General features: G+C 38.1%; 1 protein-coding gene and 1 long non-coding RNA gene across 5 annotated transcripts in view; one reads left to right on the forward strand and one right to left on the reverse strand.

The window, feature by feature from the left end:
• The window catches only part of ARHGAP21 (Rho GTPase activating protein 21), a 112664-nt gene that overhangs the window by 67892 nt on the left and 32112 nt on the right, over positions 1-12660 (reverse strand). The gene's annotated exons all lie outside the window — the stretch shown is intronic.
• On the forward strand, positions 6592-7928 carry LOC137484106 (uncharacterized). The gene is made up of 2 exons (XR_011004755.1): positions 6592-6667; positions 7605-7928. It is a non-coding gene; the product is annotated as an uncharacterized lncRNA (long non-coding RNA).

Below are 12660 nucleotides of genomic sequence, written 5' to 3' on the forward strand. Positions count from 1 at the left end.
CTAATGAACGAAAAATTAGTGAGCACTTCGAAACTGCCAAGATGAGAGGCTTGAGCTTAAAGTTCAAACAATGCAAAGATTAGAGTAAAATTTACATAATCCTTTAGCCTAAGGATGGAGTTTGTTATTGAGGTGTTCCTAACCACTCTGTTCAGCTTCCGAACACAAGAGCATTTTATCAGCATTGCACAAATAAATGTCGCTTTTCAGGCTTTCAATCTCAGGACACATGCAGAAACTGGAGCCAGTAAGAACATTTTGATCCTAGTAAACTGGCAAAAGAAATAGCTCCTAGTAAGAAAAATATCACTGGCCTCTAAAAAATGACAGTGATTTCCTCCATGAAGTGACTCACAGCAGACCATCTATTTAATATTCCCTTGCAATCTTCTGTTTCTTCTCTCAGATTTTTATACGCAACACATGATGCAAAGTTTCAAATGATCAAACAACCACAGGTATTGAAAAATGTCCATAAGCAAATACCCTTAGTTAGAAATAGGTAAACAACAAGCTTAAATGTAGCACTTAAAAGTTCTAAGTCTTCAATATACTTCCATCTTTTTTCTAACAAAAACCTCCTTAATTAGCCAAAAGGTAGTTTTAGTATCTGTAACAACTAAAGACTGTAATTTACATACAGAAGTAGTGTAACCTCAGTTCAAAACAGAGTCATACAGAGAACTTCACTAGCTTTTAGAAACAGGAGTTTCAGCATTTCAGTGTAGCCAGAGTACCTCTAATTTCCTTGTGATTTCATTTAAACGTTTAGCATTCACAGGTTACTGAAATAAAAGTTACTCATAAACCCACAGTCAAATAATTATTTCTTAAAAGAGCACACTAAAAGGGAAAGGTGAACTTCATGCCAACCTTGGACCCCCTGCAAGGTCTGCCAACAGGGTAACAGAAAAAGCCAGTAGTATCAGTAATAAAAGTGAGACATGTTCAGTAATAACTTTCAGCCACCACCACAAACAAGCAAGAATCTGATTTATAAAGAAAATCAACATCTGTTGAGTAACCCTCTGACATTTCCAACCACAGCACACACATCAGAATATCCCTTGCCAGAAAAAGCTTTAAAAAGGAACAAGAGAAGTTCTCAAAAACATAAACAAAACAAGGGTGCAACACAGCAAGCAAGAAACAGATGATGTTTAGCACAGGCAAGTACACACTACTGAAGGCAAAGTCCCTACATTTTTCCTTGAAAATCAAATATCAAGTTACAAATACATAAGTATCCCATATCCATAAGGGAATCTGTCTTTTGGGTAGAGTCATTTGCATTACAGGAGATGATAAATGAATGCTTTATTTTCATATAAGATATAACAAACCAAAGATTATTGTGCCATACTCCTTACTGAAGATCTGTATGTTTATTTCTCTATAGACTCAGTTCTCAAAATCGAAGTCAGAATGCATACAATCAAGTTCAAGGACTGAAGAATCCCAGGCTACTAAAAATGATTCAAGCATCATTTCCCTGGGGAATTTTTCATACAAGGTTTCTGCACAAAGTATCTCAAAGCATCATTTCCTGTTCTGTGCAATTGCAAGGACATACAACAGATGCTTAAGTGCACAGTAAAATGCATACCTTGTTTTTAATACTGTATTTAACCTTTCTTTCTGAGCAATGAAAGCATCCATGAAAAATCAGATGGCACTATAAGAAAACTACATCAATCACTGGCAGCTTAACATGCAGTCACAGAACTACATGAAGTCAGTAAGGAGCATTAATGTTTGTAAATAATATTTCAAATTAAAAGTAAGTCTCAAAGCAATAGTTTCCCATCATATCAGTCTAAATAACAACTAAAAAAGCTAACACATCCAGCCTGCATGCTCTCCAAAGCCCCTCTAATGTTTAATCTTCTGATCAATTTACAGACCTAAATGTACAGTACTGTACAAGCTAAAAATCCTTAGGTGTAGGCAAATGCAATTAAAGTTATAGTCATCCTGATTATCTAAACAGATAAACAGGTATGGTCTAAGATGTGAACACTGTCTTCATATGTGAAAAATTGCGAACACATGAAATAATTGCTATATTGTACCATCTATTCTGGAAAAATTATTCAAGCCCTTTTAAAGTTGGTATGAGCAATCAATTTCTATCTTTATTTTGTGTTCAGTACACAAATTCAAAATTATTTCTAAAGAAATGGGGCATGGGACTGGCATCCAGATTTGTTACCTTTTTAAACTGTTTTGGTTTATGCATTTTTTTACCATACAGAATGCTTCACAAATAAATCATGTATATAAAAGTTTCATTGTAGATGTAAGGGTTTCCCACACTTTTCAGAGCTTACATCCGTATTTAAAAAACAAACTAGAACAAACAAAAAAAACCACCAACTCTCAAACCAACCTATCTCCCCCTACCAAAAGACCATCCAGGGGACTTACCTATCAGTACCTCAGTCACAACATGGAGACAGCCTGTGCTAAGCAGCACCTGCTTCGGCTGCACTTAGCAAATGTTCAAATTTTAGCTCATCTGCCAAGAAAAGCGATAGCTGATATGGCCGTTCAGCTAGATGTGCTCCATAGAAAATGAGCTGATGTTACCCGATTTTACTGATTCAACAGCCATTGTATAATGTTTAGGGCTTTTCAGTAACCACTGACATAAGCCAGAAGAAAAAACCATAGTTGTTAATCCCTAAAATCTTCCTGAGACACAGACAGGATATTCCAAATGCTCTACAAATAGCTGGACTGACTTGAAAACAGGGATATTTCTGTTATAGGGTCATCTACTTTCCCTGGTTTTTGTATCCAGTCGCTATCACTTAGCTAACTGCTCTGTTAAATATCTGCTATTGCAGAGAAAAAGGCTTTTCTAGGACAGTCTTGCCTTATTTAATGTGACAACAAAATAGATTCTTTAAAAAGCTAACAAAGAAGAAATAATAAGCTCTTTTCTGGCTAAGCCTACAGAATGTGTAGGGGAAAAACCTACCTATAAGGCAGCCATATAAAAGATTATACAACCTTTTCTGAAATGCATTATCTCCATCTAATTTGCAGCATAGGAAGGCATATAGAGCACACAAAGACAGTATTTTATCTTAGTAGCACCTGAGTAGCAGGATCACTCACACAAGATGTACATTGAGTCTTTTTCTTTCAGTTCTCAAGCTAATAAACCAAAATTTCAAGGGAAATGGGTCACATTTATAAAGCCAAATACTATGATCATGTACTGAAACAGTCTAAAGATGTAGTGAGGTCATTTCTAATGTGTCTTTAAATCAAACTGGAATGCAAAAACAACATCTTATACAGAAGTTATTCCTAGTTGAAGAAAAGTAATTACTGACAAAATTGACATTAAGTAAGTCCATCTTCCACGTATTCAGAACACAGCCTTCTTCTCAAAACAAATAAATCAGTTCCATCATTTTTAGCCTCAGGAAATACATTCATTTCTTACTGAAAAAAAATCACTGCAAAGAGACCAGCAGGAAAACTGGAACACAGAAAACCCCAAACCCAAATAATTTTAGGCTTCTGTGTCCAATATCCACTTGTCTGAACTTCTGACTGACTTTCATGTTTACCAAAATTTGTAATCTTGCCCTGAATAGGTAGGATGTTGATAGAGACAGAAATTCAGGCAGGAAATATAACCTGTCAGCATATATACTGACAGTGTCCTTCCCTCAAAGAAGTGTTTCATCATTTTATGTCCTTGAAAGATGGCTACAGAGTATAATCAACACTATTCTTCAGACCCACATGGATGGTCAGAAACCAGTCTGCCAAACTGGTGAGATATGAGGAAATTATTAAAAGATTGTGGATAGTAACTGACATCATAAAAAAGGCATCTAGAATTTGCAGAAAGGAAGAGAGGCAAAAAAACCAAAAAACCCTGAGAAAAACACCAACTGAATATTTAACAGCTGTACATGCTAGACTCATTAAAAAACTCTCAGCCAAATTCCAAAGATGCATGCAGCAGTGCATGCATAATACCAAAGTTGTCCCTTCTTTACTAAAATCAACATTAGCATACACAGTAAATTAACAAATATCCCAAATGTTTCAGTATTTTTTAGTGTCAACTGGAGCATTCATTTTTGCATGCTACTAAACAAGCAACAAGGTTAAAAGATTAATAATGTTTAATTTATGTATAGATTTAATCTGATGACAGATAATAAAGAACAATTAACTGTTCCTAACTACATGCTCTACCTACTTCAATCCAAAAGTACATCCTTTTTCTTGTCTACCTTTTAGAAATACAAACATTACTTGGGCATGGCTGAATGTAATCAACACCTGTCAAAGTGAACTTTGCCAAGCAGAAATAAATCACTGTAATTTAAAAATAGAAAGTTTCCCTCTATCCAATAATGAGATGAACTCTCAACATACAACTAAAATGCAATACAGATTCAAAGCACAATATACTCAACCTAACAGTACTGACCATATATTTATTTGATTGCTGACATTTGCTATGTGCTGATACACAGCAGTGAAATTAGTTCACTCCACTGAGAAAGCCTTTATCTACAGTGACACTGTAAGAGTACTCCCCAAACAGAAAAAATCAGGCAATTTGAGACACGGATGTACTAAAGCACAGAAGAGTTTCCTACCCTAGAACATCTCCAAGGATTCCTCTTTGCAGAATGGGCCACAGGGAAATGGATTCCACTCAACAGATGTCTGACTGGTAGCGAGAACCTCAGAACATGAGATAGAAAATATCTGTCTCCATCCTAGCACTTCAGTGCTATATATTTAAGAAAGCTGCAGGAAGGACTTGGTTGCTCAGTGCTTGTAACTGCTGAGCCTGTTTTCAGTAGTTACCAAGAAGAGGCTGCCTCATCACGGAGCACCTGAAACTGGAGATGCAGATGTAAACAAACCCTCAAAGCTCTAAAGATCAAACAGCTACAGAACCACACTCACCACAAGATGAGATGTGGAGATAAACACAGCCTGAGTCCACACACATAAAACCATCAGTAGATAGCATTAAGAGAGACAGAAAAAGCTGGTCCAGTCAGGGCCCTCACTCTGGGGTCACTGCTGTCTGGTTTTGGAACTGAGGGCACAGGTCTTCTTCCATGCTACAGTTCTTTGTGAAGTGGAGAGGGAAAATGGGAGGAAAAAAAAAAAGAGTTTCCAGAAGAAGACTTCAACTCCCAAACTCAGGAAAAGCACCAGCACTCAGAATCACCAGGGTCCCCATTCATCTCTTACCAGGCAAGTGTAATGCATACATGAAGCACAGGATATTTGCTGAGACACCCAAACACTTTCTCTTGTATTGCAGCTGAGTGGGATGCACTGACTGGAAAGGGTAATAGACGCAAACAAATTGAAGAATTTAACTACTACTAGAACAAGATGCAAACCCTTTATGACTGCAAGTGGAGACTTTTACTATAATTAATGGTTCAATATCAAACAACAGGAAAACAGAAACAGACAATAAGACTAAGGGGAAGACAGGCAATGAATGCCATTCCTCCCGTTTGCTGCTCACCTGGGTTGGTGACTCAAGCAGCCACCAGCAACAGCAAGGTGGTCTCCATTAACCACTCTCCCTCTCTAAGCTCCCTCATGGGTCTTGAAGAGACCCACAATGAGATAATTCAGAGCAAGGGAAGGCAATAAGGATGTAAGCATCCCTTGATGGAGTGACCAAAGGTCTAGGTGTATCCCTCACAGGAGCTCACCTCTTATCACTTTAACACACCATTATGGCACTTAAGCCTGGGTCCTTTTTGGTGGACTAACCAAACTGAATTCACACATGTGTTAGGACATCATCCTGGGAGCAAACCTACCTGTCTTTTAGGACTGTGAATCTCATCCAGATGGAACAGAAGCTGGTATAGTTCAATAACAAAGGCAGCGGCTGCCTGCCTGCAGCAGAGGTTAATGAGGATACCAAACTTTGAAGTGCGTCTGAGGATTGAATACTTTAATTCAATAAAATACATAAATCATATCCTTAAACCAAGACCAGGCAAGGAGAAAGGCAACTAAGATGGCAATACATAACTACTCCCAGTGCATGAAGTAAGTGGCAAATCTGCGACCTTTCAAAAGCAAAGCATCTGTGCCAGCATGGCAGATGGCTGGGAGGCACAGGGAAGGAAACATTAAATTCTGTCAAGCACCATGCCAGCTACAGAGCTGGCTTGGAAGCAAGACGGAGGGATTCATGTTTCTGTGTACTTTCTGTCTACTTCTGTACTACTAGCATTGTAGTAAACATAGTCATTCAAAGGAGAAATAGCATTTTCAAAATAAAGAATTTCAGTTCTCCTAAAGGTCAAGGCATACACAGAAAACAAACAGTAAAAACCTCCATGCATGCATGTTATTACTACACAGCTCAAAGTTGCCTTACTGCACTCTACTGTTCATGAAAGGCGGCTCTGTAAAGCAGTTGCTGTTCATGTCAGTCTCACCACTAGACTTAAAAAGCAAAGCTGAAGGCTATCTACAGCAAGGATGATCTCAAAAATGTCCCCTCCATGTGTCTGTTTAACTGAAAATTTTTCAGTTTACCTAGCTCTGGATTAAAAGCAGTAACATCCCAAGTGGTTCTGCAAACTGAGCCTAGCTAAACACACTTGCTTGAATGAAAGCAGCTTTCAGCTTCCCAGGCCAGGTGAGATTCAGAAAGAGTTGCTCTATTTCGAAGTAAGGAAAATTCCAACTTACTACGTGCTGCCTAGACTTAAAGTAACTTTTTTCTTTTTCTAGACAGGACAAGCTCTGGTTTCTCATACAGTAGTTCTGATAGCTGGACCTTCTGAACAATGCTCTTAACTTCACCAAAACCAAGATCACGTCTGGTATGACTAGTGCTCCACTTCTTAAACAGTAGTCCTCCACACTTAGCCCCTAACCACTAAATCATCCACAAACAAACATAAACTAGCTTCTCAGATCTCCCTTTAAACTCTAGATAGTACCAAGTTTAGCACATTTCAATTCATTAATCTACCATATGTCTATTTTCATTTTATACACATATATACACACAAAATTAAGTATACTGTGTTGTTGTGTGTAGATATATACACATATATTTGTAGTAGCTTGTACACATCTAAAAAGTGTACTAATTGACTGGGATTCTTTACACAGCTAATTAAGTACACTTCAGATAATAATTTATACTGGCACAGAGTAACAGCCCATTTCAGGCAATAGCACTAGGACACAGAATAAAAAGTATATAATGAAAAACTTCACAAGACAGAGATGCAAACTATTTTCACTATGTGTTTTGTTTGTGTCTTAAATTTTGTTATTCAAAACAACAAACGTGGAGTTCATAATATTAAATTTAGTCAGAAAAACATTAACAACAAAGAGAAATTGAGAGCTTCCTTGTTTTCTTATAGACCCATTAGCAAAAGCCGCCCCTCTTAACAGCTACATCCTTAAACTGGAAAGAAAGGAAACATCTGCAGGGCTGGTAGCTAGCACAACAGCAAATTGTCATGTGATCTTAATTTAGCTAAATTGAAAATTTTCCTTCTCTGCTTGTTCTGTCATTGCTTGTTAAGAATAGGAAATTCTCCGTCCTCACCTCACAGTGTAATCTGAAAATATCAGAGACAGGCGACAAAGAAAGCATGCTTCTGCTCCTCAGCATTGAAGAAATGTTTGAGGTTACTCCATGGAAGATACAAGAATCTTCTCAACAGCCTAGAAGTTGTAAGAGCACCTTGCACAGTCACCAGCTGTCAAGGGCTGCCTTATACTGCCTCTTTCAACCTATGGGAATTTTTTCAAATCCAAGACTATGAGCTGCCCCATGACCCACTCTGCTTCCTACAAACGGGGAGAGGACAATAAGAAATGCCTCCTCTTCCCCAGCTAAGTACAGTACTGCAAAAATAGGAATGACTGTCAATGAAGTTTGTACTCTTTTTGCTTTCTAGAATAACCTGGTCTTTGCCGAACACACAAAATACCAGATAGTTTCCACTACACTTCCACCATAGCATAAGCACAAATGTATTTACATGTGAAATAGCTTTGCAGAAGCCTCCAAGAAAACCAAAACTGCTGCACAATATAAAATCACCAAAACCACCTGCACAAACCCCATTCCAATAAACTGATGCTCCACCCCTGAAACTACTACCAGCCCTGAAATTACCTACAGATTTCCTTCCCTTCATAGTGTTTTTCTCCACTGCAGCCAGAGATTATGACTTGAATCAAAAAATTATTAACTCTACAAGGGACACAGTTAAAACTGACCAAACCACCCAAGAGAACAACCATTTTTCCACAGCTTCTTTGTTCCTATGGCAAACCTCTGTGTTGACTAGGCTATTCCAGGATGCAGCTACAATACTGAGTAAGACCCTTACTGCTTTTGGGCTGAGCAGTGGGACAGTGCATCCTTATACCTGCTCTCTATTGAATGTAAGCATGAGGCTGACCTTCTCTTACTGAAACTACTGAAATTTTCAACATAAACAGAACATGCTCATTTCTGTTCTAAAAACAAGAAAATGAGGTCATTTAGAGACTAGACACATCACTTCATCTGCATAAGTGCATCACTGTACCTGCTGGTAACTCAAGCTGTTAAGGCTTAAGCTCATTCAGTACTGCACTATGGCAGCTTCACTTGGGATTTTATTTCATGTATACCAGAAGAATCTCTTGACCTGCCCAAAGCCAAACAGAAGCCTTTGGAAGACCAGGTATTTGATCCTTCAATGTCAAACCTAAAGAGTAACCTTAAAAACATAGTTGTTGCACATGCGTTGTTATTCCAGAATTTGACTCCATTTGTAGAAGACTTACCTAGACATATGGGGGTGAGTTTTAAGAACAACTGTGTGGATCAAGGCTAAATAACGGCATAGGAATTTTAACACGGAGAACATGGCTCAAAACACAAAAAAGACCAGTGAGCCAAGATTCTCTACCTCCCCACATACACAGCTTCCCTCCTCAAAAATGGCCTCTAGACAGATCTACATATTTATGAGAGAACATACAGTGTTAAAGCTCTCTAATACAGTGACTTCATTAATAAACTCCTGCAAACTCACTGCTTAAAAACAATCTTGGTCCTGTGTTACAAGACATTCAATTTTAATATTCTATATAATGTGCTAATCAACACACTCTTACGTTTCAAAGTCCTAAAGTTGGAAGTGAAAAGGCTTGTCCATTGTAAAGCAAAATAAAATAAAATTAGCATACACAGATGTAAAGCCACATATCCAAACATCCAAATTAAATTATGACTGATCTCTAAATTTGTAATCTATTGTGCATATATAACAGAGGAAAAAAAGCTGCCTTTTCAGTGAGTAACTTCTTTTACAAAGATACAATGCACAGGAAAATGCTTTAAAAAGGAGTGTGAAGTCATTAACCTGAAAAAAATATATTAAATCTTTATGCCCAGAGATGTCACTAAGAGGATAAAGAGGAGAAAGCTGTCCACAGGATCTTCAGTTTAACTGCAAATCCAAAAGCTTCTGAACATTGACTTATGGCACGATCATATGTGACCTGCATATGTTTCCTCACAGCTTGCATTGCATACATCAGTAAGAATGGTTGATATAGGTAACGAAATCTACATTTGTTCTCTGTCTGGAGGCTAGAGAGGAGAGAGGAGAAATGTATTTTAACATAAATCTATTTGCTTATTTAAGAACTACTTGTCTTTGCATGCCTATTATTGTGGCTTGATTTGCTCACTGTTGCCAAGTTATTTCCCTGTACTTCTGGACATTACAAAATGTTTCTCCAGCAATGTGGATTTCCACAATGAGTTAAGTCACCAGCTGTTTCATGCAATGATTTTACACTTTTTCCTTAAACTGAAAACAGCACACCCTGCACTGCTACCAAGACAGATTTTTATCATATTGCCTCCCTCCCTCTCTAAGGCAGCAGATGAATAGAAGTAAGAGCACAGTAAGATAATAAATATCCCATTTCAAAACTATTATCAGCTGCAAATATCTCAGAAGAAATGCAGACAACTTTGTTATTTCATCCTCCAAATGACACACTTGAAAGACCAAAAAGCATTTTTAATGTCACTGGAGACTCTCCGGAGGAAGGGCAATAGCTGCAGTGCAGCAGCTGCTGCAGTACTGCTGCCTTCTGGGCTCGAACGAAAGTGATGCAAGAGCCAGGCATGCACCACAACATCGCATTCTCACACACTGCCTGCAATAATGAACTCCAGCTAAAAGAACAGAAATCAGACACCCTGGCTGCTAGGTCACCACGTAACAAAAAACCTTCATGTACATCAAAATAGTCTTTGATGAGAAGGTTTCTCCAAGACGAACAACTGCAATGATGAGGCCCACGCTGTGCAGTGAAATTTGACCACTGCAAGTTTATAGAATTTGCAAAATACTTACTGCTGGTTGAAAAAGCCAAGATTTAAGTATTTACATGGCGGAAAGAATATTATAATTATTTTTAGAGACTAGGGTGCAGCAATAAGATTTAAAAAAAAAAAAAAAGCCTGATGCAGTTCATCAAAGAACCAATGAGGACAGGACATGAGAAGATCTGATCTGCTGTCCTCAAATTAACAGAAGTCTCCTCAGAGCACAGTGCTGACCTATCTCTGTGCTGGTAGAAAGACAACCTACACTCAATTTGTGGTAAACTGTTTCCTATCTAACACATGAAAGAAAGGCATTTGTGAAAAAGGAAGGAAAAAAATCCAAAACCACTGTATCACCTACATTATATTACTTACCAGTACTTCTTCCAACTATCTGAAGCAGTGGAATTTATTGGTTTAGGCATACTTGCTCTACTGCATCTCATCATGGCCACAAAGTCAACTGACATACCAGGCATCTCCAGAGTCTGCTCATGTGCTGGAGGCTCAGAAAGGACAAGGACAAAGGGAGTAGCTCCTATTGTATCTTACTGAGGATGAGTCTAGTTCATACGTTATTGAGGAAAAATACTACCTAGCTCCTCCATACATTCATTGAGGAACTCCTCTTGGACCACAGCTAGCATGCTAAGTTAGGATTCCAAGATTAGAACTCCATAAACACCAGACTATCATATGAAAAAAAAAAATGCTTTAACTTTTTAAGGCACTCTCACCCTCTCTCTTTTCTTCTTTAAGAAAAAACACTAAAAATTCCTTGTTTACTAAGACCAGACTATATTAAAAATAGGATTAATCATCTATGATACTGTCAGGGCAATCTGGATAAGTACAAACACAAATTTCTACATAAAGCTGTGTGCCGAGGTCCCCCATAAGATACTTTTTACCTACTACTCGGCTTCACTAATTCTACATTTGCAGTCATGCTGAAGCTCTGAATTGCCAGTAAGACTGTCACACTTGAATCTACCCCATGTCCCACAAGACAACTGTCACAGACAACATATGCAAGAAGCAAGACATTTGGTACTTTGCAATAACATATTTTAAAAAACATTTTTAACACAGGTAATGCAGTTCTCCCATGAACAATAAGTAAAGGATGAAAAACTGCAAGCAATCAAGTTTATTGTCACTGAAGGCTTATGAGTTGTTCTTGATGGATCACCATGTGATAGTCATCCATCCCATACAATGTTTGGACTAAAAACTGTAATTCACTGATGCTAACAGAACTTCATTGATTTACATCACAGAATAATTTTATTTTAAGGGTTTTTGTTTTAGTATGAAACACTGCATACCCTTTGAAAACATTTTAATACACATAGCAGTTTGCTGTGTCAGAGGGCAAAGGGCAATTCTGGCCAGCCAAAGTAACTTTAATGTCACACCATGAAAATACTTTTTCTAAAATTTAAACCACCACGATAGACAGAAGAAAATATCCCTGCTATTTCATACTTGCTCACATCCTGTTTTAAAAAATAAGCTTTAGGAAGTATACGCTCCAGAGCCAAGGCAGTGGGTGGTGAACAATAAAACAAAAGAAATCCTTAGAATGACTGCAACCTAATTTGAGATATTATGAGTGACACAAACTTCAGAGGTCACCCATCTGCCTTCTCACCAGCAGCCTGCCTGGGCACAGTGAGGTGGGAAAGATGGAGAGCAGCACTGCTGTGTGGAGCAGCATGCAGCTCTCCCCTGGCCTGACAGCTTCCACTTCTGCCATGGCATTTCAGGGCAGCAGGAACAGAGCAGCTGCACTGGAATATCCCATAAACAAACTTCCAGCTTCATTTCAAAGAAAAGTATCATCAACAGTTCATTAAATTGTATAGTTTACAGAGAGTGGACTTCAGTTAAAGTAAACAAAACAACCCCAAACATACACAACAACTGCACAGTCTACTTAATACAATCTAGCAAGATCACACAGTTCTGCACCATTACTACCTCAAGCATGCAATCAATTCAGGGTATACTGATCTTACTGATCTAAAGACTGTTTCTTCTTTCCATATTGGCAAGAAACAGCTTTTAGATTATGTGAACCCCATTCTGCATTGAAATGAGGGGATTTTTGTTGGTTTTTGTTTGTTTGGGGGTTTTGTTGGTTGTTTTCTTTTGGGTGGGTTTTTGGGTTTTTTGGTTTTTTTTTTTTTTTTTTTTGGGTTGGGGTTTTTTTTTTGAAGGGGGAAGTGTTTGGGGTTTGGTTTTGGGGTGGGGGGGGTAGTGTT

Source organism: Anomalospiza imberbis, chromosome 1 (genome assembly GCF_031753505.1).
Source record: "Anomalospiza imberbis isolate Cuckoo-Finch-1a 21T00152 chromosome 1, ASM3175350v1, whole genome shotgun sequence".
Taxonomy (NCBI): Eukaryota; Metazoa; Chordata; class Aves; order Passeriformes; family Viduidae; genus Anomalospiza; species Anomalospiza imberbis.